The following is a 9,390-nucleotide window of genomic DNA, read 5'->3' as shown; positions in this document are numbered from 1 at the left end:
TTCGTGGCAGCCGGTGGCGTCAAGAAAAGAGGATCTGTTTATGGATTTGGATCAGATACACTGCGCTACTTTCCTGAGGCTGTGACGCAAAAGAATTCAAAATCCGGACAATCATTAGCACATGCAGTTTATGGGGATCAAATTAAGGAACTAAAAGAAGAGAACAAGCAAATGAAGGAAAAATTGGCATGGTTGGAAGCGGAATTTGTTGCAATTCGTGGTGCAAATCAGCCTTCTTTTCAGTCTACTAATCCAGCCGTTAGCCATGAAAGTAGTGGTGTTGGATTAGATGATCTTGAGCAATAGATCCAAGATTCTAATTTTTTTTTGGTGATGAATTAGATGATCTTGAGCAATAGATCCAAGCTAGATTCTAACTTTTTTTTGTGATGGGTTAGATGATCTTGAGCAATAGATCCAAACTTCTAACTCTTTTGTGATTTAGGAAATATTTTGATTGTATTAGCATTTTGAATGATGGTGGATATTAGAATTGCAACATTATGTATAATTAAATTTGCTATTGAAATGTATAATATTTGTGTTATGAAATTATTAGTTTTAAAATTGGTAAAGCAGTGTATAATTTGTAGGAAAAGTAGCAATAGAAACTGTAAATTACAAAATATATATATATATATATATATATATATATATATATATATATATATATATATATATATTTATTTATTTATTTATTAGTTTCCGACCACCATGGGTCGGAAATCTGGAACAAACAAATTCTTGGTTCCAGATTTCCGACCGCCTGATTGTCGGACCATGTGGTCGGAAATATGGATCCGTCCAAGTAGCAAACTCGTCATTTGTTTCCGACGATTATAAAAACGTGCTCGTTGTTTCCGACCACTGTCTCTAGTGGTCGGAATTAGCGACGGGCCTTTTTCCGAATCCCCATTTTGGTTAGAAAAGTGAGGTGGTCGGAGATCTGTTGATTTCCAGCAGTGGTATTTGATTTAGTAAACTTCTATCGTCGTTGGCCCCCGCACCCTCCCATCCTGGCTCCGTCCCTGCAAACAATCAATTATAATGGATTCAAAGAGGATGAACATGAACTACTGCCCCAATTTTCCAACCTCCCCATTTTCTCATTTGCAAATTAAATCTAATTCATTATTACAAATATTCCTAACATATATAATTGAGAAACTTGTCACGTTTATTCTGAATGAATTAAGCACAATTTCAGTTCCATCTGAAAAAGAATAAATTTTTATTTTTATTTTTTTATCTACTGCTTGAGATCGATAGCCAGAGATTCACCGGATTTTTTCGTCCATTTTGATCACATCTCACTGGCAACTGCGAAACTGGCCTCGGACACCGTCGGTTCGTTTTTTTTTTTTTTTGCAACTACTGTTGGCAGAGAAACGTTGATTTAAGAAAATAATTCTTTTTTTGGTTTCCGTGCGTAGCAGGTATCAACCGTCATCGCTCTGTTGATCAAGTAGCTGATATGTTAACCAAATCGTTAGGCAAGTTGTTGTACCAGCGGTTCCGGTCCAAAATTAGAGTCACGGAATCTTTACTGAGGCTCAATTCCACAACCTCCCACTTGATCAAGGAGTTATTTGGTACCATTGGACAACAAGGTCCTTGGCATATATATTACTTGTTATTTGTAAGTAATACATCGAGTTTTCGTACATTATAGCCCCATACATGGCCTGGTTATATTATATATAAACCATTGAGCTATTACCAGCCGTTCGTAGTTAGATAAATTGTCTATCATTTTCATCAAACAAAAGAGAGTGGTTGGTCACATATAACATGGCTAAATACTAAATGAAAATAAAGCTAATCCAAAAAAAAAAAAAAAAATCTGATAGGTTCAGTTAATGTAAATCAACTTTCTAAACACAACAATTTCATAAACTATTACTGGTTGCAGTAGAGCAACTGGTCCACCTATCAGTGACTGAAGTTGGAGAAGTTGGGAACCTATTGATCCTCTTCAACAAGACAACATCTTCTGATTCCAATGTAGTATTATTCTTATTTGTCTGATCATTTATTGCATCTTCTTTCAACTCATCACCTCCTTGAATCCCCTTCAGTGTCTCCACTACATCATCCATTGTAGGCCTCAAATCTTTCTTGCCTTGCAAGCATTGAAATGCTAGCTCTGCCACTGAAGTGATCATTCTCGTTATTTCGGTGTTTGTCTCGGACCCTAGCGATGGATCGATCAACTCATTAAACGCACGTCTTTGTATCTTGTTCATCGCTAGATTCGCGAGGTTGATTTCGTCTCTCTGTCTACTTATATCCACAGCGGGCATGGATGATATGAGCTCAACCAGGACGACTCCGAAACTGTAAACGTCGCTCTTATCAGTTAGCTGATAGCACTCGTGATACTCTGGATCAACGTATCCAGGTGTCCCTTGTGGGGCAGTGGAGACATGAGTGGCGTCATACGGGAGAAGCCTTGAGAGCCCGAAATCAGCCACTTTTACACGAAAGTTGTTGTCGAGAAGAATGTTGGTAGTCTTCACATCGCGGTGTATTATGTCAGAAGCGTGGAGATAAGCAAGTGCGATAGCGGTTTCTAGTGCAATGTTCATTCGGATTGGCCACGCGAGGGGCACACTGTTTGCCCTTTCCCCGTGGAGATGATCAGAAACTGTTCCATTAGGGATGTATTCATAAACAAGGAGGAGTTCCCGGCTGCGCCTCGAAGTGCAGCCATAGAGGGTTACAAGGTTTTGATGCCTTAGATCGGTGAGGATTTTTATTTCATTAATGAACTGCTCCATTCTCTTGCTGTTGTGCTCATACAACCGCTTCACTGCAACTTCTCTTCCATCTCGAAGTTTACCTGGTTACAACATACAAGATTTCGCTAGATTTCCAAATGACACAATTAAAGCATGTGCTCCATCTCTACTAAAAGCCTAAGCTGATAGTTAGATTGCACATTAATGGTTATATGCTCAACAGACACCACTAATACTTTGTTTCTATAGATGGCGTACCGTGATAAACAGCTCCAAACCCTCCATTTCCGAGTTCTTTTGAAGAATCAAACTTGTCCGTGGCTCTTTCAAGTTCGGAGTAGGAGAAAACCTCAACCCCAAAGTACTTGCTGCCTCCCTCGAGGTCACGTTTTGAGGATGACGAAGAAACAAAACATCCCTTCTTGTGATTCCGAAAATACATGACCACCAAACTTGTTGCCAGGATCAATATTACCCCACCAAAAACTGAAAACACAGATGCTGATATCATTTTTATCTATATATAGAATATCAAATGGATACTTAGATTCATGTTGCTTATAAAAGATGTTTACCTGTTGCCAGAATGACCTTTGACTTGATACTTTTTCCTGCAACTGAAGTAATAAGGTAAGAGTTGACTAATGTCCAGAAATGAAAAACACACAACTTTCACAAACTCAGTAGGATCAGACAATGAAAATGGAGAATGCTTTCAAGATAAGAAAGGACACTAGTTGTTCTGTAAACCCAACTGGTTTACCTTTACCCTGAAAGGTAGGGGTGTTGGACTTGGCCCTTCAGACCTCCGCCCAACAATCCCCTAGCCACCGGCCACCAGCTTTAACGGGCTCGTACCACTTGTTAGATCAAGCTAAGGGTTTAGTATTAGGCCAAAAGCTATATCTAATAGCGAATAAGTAACTTTATTTAATTTCCTTATACCGCCACATTTACAAGAGGCAGGGTACTAGACTTGGTTGTCATTCAGGCCTTGACCAAATAATTCCCTAGCCACCTGGAGTTGGCCGTTAACCGGCCTCCGCCCAACACCGACTTTCCTAAGAATATCATGTAAATACAGGTCCTAATTATACCTCCAGAGCAAATAGTCTTGTTATTGTGGTCAATTAGGCATCTCCCCCCTTTATAATGACAATCCTCACAGGTTTCAGAGACCACCCATTCTACAGAAATTGAAGAATTTAGTTTCTGAAACAGGCCACTTGCTCTTCTGGGGTTCAATGGCAATTGAATAACTGAACACTCTGCAGGAAGGTTGCCACCTGGGGCAGTATAATTGCCGTCTTCTCTATAGTACACGACGAATTTTTTGCAGTTATTATACCTCGCAAATCCATTGAAGTAATGACCAATCTTCTGCAAGCTAACATTCTACTTACGATCGCATCTGTAGAACTTATGCAAACGAGGCACAAAGGAAATCAAAGCAGAGCTGGGAAATGAGAAGTTTTTGTAAAAAGTGTTGCAATTTTGTTCCAGAAAGTAACTCTGTGGAAGGGGGTTGAAGAGCCACATAATTTCACCTCTAATATTCCTAATATCATATTGTTGTTCTCCAAACTTAACTCTGGGAAATGGCCTGGCAGCACAATCTAAGCTGTGCAATCCGCAGTTGGGTTGTGACTTGTTGGTGAAAGGAAAAGTGACGTTTATGAGGTTGCCACAGTTGAATTGTTTAGGGCAGAAAGATTGGGATTGGGATAGGCCTTCTCCATGAACAAAGATAAGTGATTGAAACAAAATGGAGCAAACCCAGAATAGGTATGAGGGAATACTAAACCAGGCCATTTAGCACAACCCATACAAACAATGGTTAAGTTCATTGTTATTTGAATATTTCTACTACTTTCACTTCTTTCACTATTTACATGTAAAAGCATATGTTGGGAAGAATGTAAAAGCATATATTCTCGGGTAAGACACGAAGTTGACTTGGAACTTTCTTGTAAAAGACTATGGAAAAGTTTGGTTTTGTAACCCCACATAAGACAATCTTTATACATGGACCAGGGTTCACAGTGCACTGTGGACCTTGGGGCATGTGCATGTATCTTATGTTGTAAGTTTTTTTGTCATGTGTTATGAAATTCTGTATCTTAAGACTATGAATTTTGTACATGAAACAAATTAGTAATTATGTTTATGTTATGAATTTCTGTGTCTTGTGTTATGAACTTTTATGCATATGAATCAAATATGTATCTAAATTAGATTTGAAAAATAAATAAATATATAACATGTATATCAGTGTATGTGCCTTGTGCTGTGATTTTTTGTATGTCTTGTGTCGAGTATGAATTTTGTACATCCTCGTTTTAATTCAGGATCCATAATGTTACGTGGACCCTGGTCCATGATATAAATTGCCACACAAGATGGGTTTCATTTCCCATGCAACTAATTTAACCATCAATATAATATAGAAATAGTACTTGGCTCCTTCCAATTCAATTTGTTCAGACAGATTTTCCGCTGAATTCCATCATTTTTCAAGAAGTAGAGCCCGCGAAGGACGAAATCACCAGGAAGCTATGCCTTTCTCGAAACGTTATTAAAAGAAAGCCGATAAAGATGACCTTTGAATTGACCTCAAAGTAAGAGGTGCTGACATTGAGAGCCATTATCGATCCCTTTCTGCACAAGTCCGTTTGAAATCAAGCATAAAAAAAAAATAAAAAAAATAAAAAAATAAAAAAATCAGTAATCCCTTGTTATTCTTGCCCTGCTAACCACAGCTCCGATACGTAGCATTGTCAAAATAAATCAGTAATCCCTTGTTATAAAGATAAATTATACCATGGGTTGGGTCCACCTTAGGTTGTAGACCTGATCCAAAAAGACATTCAGATTATATGTCTATAATTAATATATTATATGCTTATATTTCATTCTTCCAAAAGGAAGAACCCCAACCCTAAGGCCCAACAGAGTATGAACCATAGAGGCTAGACCAGTGCTTACTGCGCACAAGGCCCACACCCCGGCCCGACAGAGTATTTGGGAGGATGTAAAGACCGGTGCTCACTGCGCACAAGTTGCTCCCACACTGCCGCTGGTGAGACTCAATCCCTAGTCATTCTTCCAAAGTTTCACCTCTATGACCAGTTGAGCTACCCATGCGGACATATGCTTATATTTCATAGTTATAAATTGTGTGTCTTTTTTTTTTTTTTGAATGCTTATAAATTGTGTGTCTAAATAAATTGAAAGCATATAATATGTATGTTAACTACAAACACATAATACGTTAATTGCAAACATGAAATTGTGTCGTGGGTCTTGAATGCAAGTAAATAACTAAAGTTCAACTTGGTTTTTAATTTAAGAATTAACGTACCATTTTAATTATGGCATTTTAGGATGAACAAAATAAATTAAAAGGTAAGAAATAAAAATCAGGAATATAGAAAATGATTACCCAGTTCAGAGCGAAACCTCCTACGTCTGTAGGGCAACTCACGTCAGCCCAATCTATTAGATGTTAAGCGAGATTACAAGGGAGTTTTGTATACACTCAACCTTAGTCACAACAACTAACTTTAATCCTCAAAACATCTAATTACGGAGAGGTACATGCATGCCAACTTCTGCTTCAAGCGCTGATTTTGCTGACACTGTCCCAGGCTGTCTGATCCAGCAAGATCAGCACTTCATAACAATATAATAACCAGTAATATAGATGTAATATAGATAGCCTTTTCCACTAAGGGTCCGTTTGGAAAGCAGGAAAATGACTTCTGGAAAATGTTTTCTGGAAAATGAGTCATTTTCCGTAAAACATTTTCCTTTCCAGTGTTTGGTTGCATTATGGAAAACTGTTTTTCTGTGTTTGGTTCATTTTCTGGAAAATGAGTAGAATTGTATAATTAAACATTTTAATTATTTTATTTAGAATATTACAACATGTATAATAATATATAATAATATAATATTAATTTTAAATATAATAAAAAATAGCTAAGTTTTTCAAAAAAAAAAAAAAAAAAAAAACTAATAATATATGGTTGTAGTGGTATGGTGGTGGCGGCGGCGACGGTGGTTGCGGTGGTATGGTGGCGGTGGTTGCGGTGGTATGGTGGTGATGGCGGCGGCGGTGGTATGGTGGTAGTGGTGGCGGCGACGGTGGTTGCGGTGGTATGGTGGTGGTGGTGGCGGTGGCGGCGGCGGTGGTGTGAAGGTGGTGGTGTGGTGGCGGTGGTATGTGGTGGTGGTGGCGGTGGTGGTGGTGGTGGTAGTGGTTGCGGTGTTGGTGGTGGTTGTGGTGGTGGTGTGATGGTGGCGGGGGTATAGTGGTGGTGGCGGCGGCAATAGTGGTGGTGATGGTGGTATGGTGTTGATGATGTTGGTGGTGGTGTGATGTTGGTGTAAAAGTTGGAAAATGATTTCCCCCCAAAAAAAGGGGAAGTCATTTTCCTCCAAAACAAGCCTATTTTCCAAAGTCAACGGAAAATGATTTTCGTTGACTTGATTTTCCAGGCACATCCAAACACTGGAAACTTGGAAAATGATTTCCAAAACTCATTTTCCAGGTTTCCAAACACACCCTAAATATTGTCTCTTGAAAATCGTGAATGAGATGATAGAGAATCTACCTTTTTATAATCACTTTTACGTAACCATCTTTCCCCAAAGAATGTTGATCACATCTTACTAATAAATGGCATCAACTTAAATTAAATAATGCTAAATAGATAGATTTGACCAGCTGCAATTAATTAGAAGATCATTGAATAATATGTGCTGATTCTGTTCCAACGTATCCAGAGACCAAAAGCGGGTAATTATACCTAGATAGGAGTTGGTCCAAATATTATAACTAAATTAAATTTTAACCTTTTGACAAATAAATTAGTCAATTTATAAAAAAGGTTTAATATGTATCATTTGTACATTTACAAAACATACATAACAATACTAGAACTAATGTAATAATGTATATTGTCAAATGAAACTGTAGTAAAATTAAAATGATATTTTGGTATTGTTATAATGGAACTAGTGTGTGTAAAAATGAAACTAAAAAACATAACAATATTATCAAATGAAACTAAATTATAATTAAAACGATACATACTTCCAGTATTGTGAAAATCGGCTTTGGCGCTAGGCGCCCCTAGGTCAAGGCGATTTCAGTCCTAGGCGACTTTTAGTCATCCAATTGACTAACCAACTGACTAGGCACCTTAGGCGCTAAGTTGGGTGCCTAACTCGATCGAGTCAGCACTCAACTTGGGCGAGTGATTTTTTTAATGCCTGCTCGGTTGTTCTCATCATATATATATTCCTCCAATCATTTACTCAACTAACCATGTAACATATGTAGTTCACTAGTTTAGGGTTATAACAATTTAATAACAAACAACTCCGAGTGAGAAAAATAGAGATAATATATTCGAATCACTCGTCCGCCTAAAAGCCACTTAGGCGGCTTTAGGTAGTGCCGGCCCTGAGCAAGTGCACCCAGGGCATTGGCAACAGGGCCCTCAAAATTTGGGGGCCCAATCTTTTAAAAAAAAACACATTTATTATATGCGTACATCGTACTGCATAGTGCATACATTTGGATACAGTCATGCAATTCTTATGCCATGGACTCGGGTTCACCTTGCAAGGAAGGTGGACTCAGGTCCAAAACGACGCAGTTTGCTCGTGTGAAAATAACGAAGTCGTTAGTGGCACCGTTTTCACAGCCAATGATAAACAATTCAGAGAGTAAATATTCAGTTCTGTAATTGTGAATATAGAGTTATGAAATTAGGAATATAGAGTTATGAAATTGTGAATATAGAGTTAAAAAATTGTGAATATAGAGTTCTGCAATTGTGAATATTGAGTTCAGTAATTTTGAATATTGAGATCTAAAATTGTGAATATTCAGTTCTAAATTTGTGAATATAGAGTTCTAAAATTGTGAATATAGAGTTCTACAATTGTGAATATTGAGTTTTGTAATTTTGTATATTGAGATATAAAATTGTGAATATTCAGTTCTAAAATTATGAATATAGCGTTCTAAAATTGTGAATATAGAGTTCAAAAATTGTGAATATAGATGAACGAATTCTAAAGACAAACGTCAAGTTAACAGCAAGGAAGAAAACAATTATTTTAAAAATTCAGACGGCGTCATTTTAAAACAAAACGACGACGTTTTGGACCAGGGTCCACCTTGCAATGTGCACCCGGGTCCACCTTGCAATATCAACACGGGTCCACCTTGCAAAGTGGACCCGGGTCCACATCATAATTTGCTTACCGACGTTACACTCATGGAGCTCATACTTTTTGGTCCTAGACTTGTGGCACGGACAATTTTGGTCCTCCATAAAAAAAAAAATCAGACAATTTGTGAACACTCTTATTATTGTGACGAGGACAATTTTGGTCCTCTGTCACACCTCCCATTAGTTGCCCCGTTTGAGAATGGGTATTTGTGTCTTTTCAGCCCTAAGTATTTTTCCTCTTCCTAGTTATTTTTTTTCCTCTGCCTCACTTCTCTCTGCAGTCTCTCTTTCTCTCGTCTCCCTCAAGGAGTTTTCCGGCGGCGAAGCAGGCCATGGAATCAGGCAATCGCCATCTTCATCCCTTCTCTCACTCTCGACCACCAAGCAACAAACCAATGGCA

The 9,390-nt window shown here is 38.1% G+C and overlaps 1 pseudogene; it reads right to left on the bottom strand.

Annotated features, from left to right (window-relative positions):
* Nucleotides 1-1,733: 1,733 nt before the first annotated feature.
* Nucleotides 1,734-4,553, bottom strand: LOC109167830 (annotated as a pseudogene).
* Between the last annotated feature and the right edge of the window lie 4,837 nt (nt 4,554-9,390).

This window comes from Ipomoea nil, unplaced genomic scaffold (genome assembly GCF_001879475.1).
Source record: "Ipomoea nil cultivar Tokyo-kokei standard unplaced genomic scaffold, Asagao_1.1 scaffold3170, whole genome shotgun sequence".
Taxonomy (NCBI): Eukaryota; Viridiplantae; Streptophyta; class Magnoliopsida; order Solanales; family Convolvulaceae; genus Ipomoea; species Ipomoea nil.
Note: the sequence above shows the minus strand (reverse complement) of the source record. Positions and strands in the feature narration are given on the sequence as shown.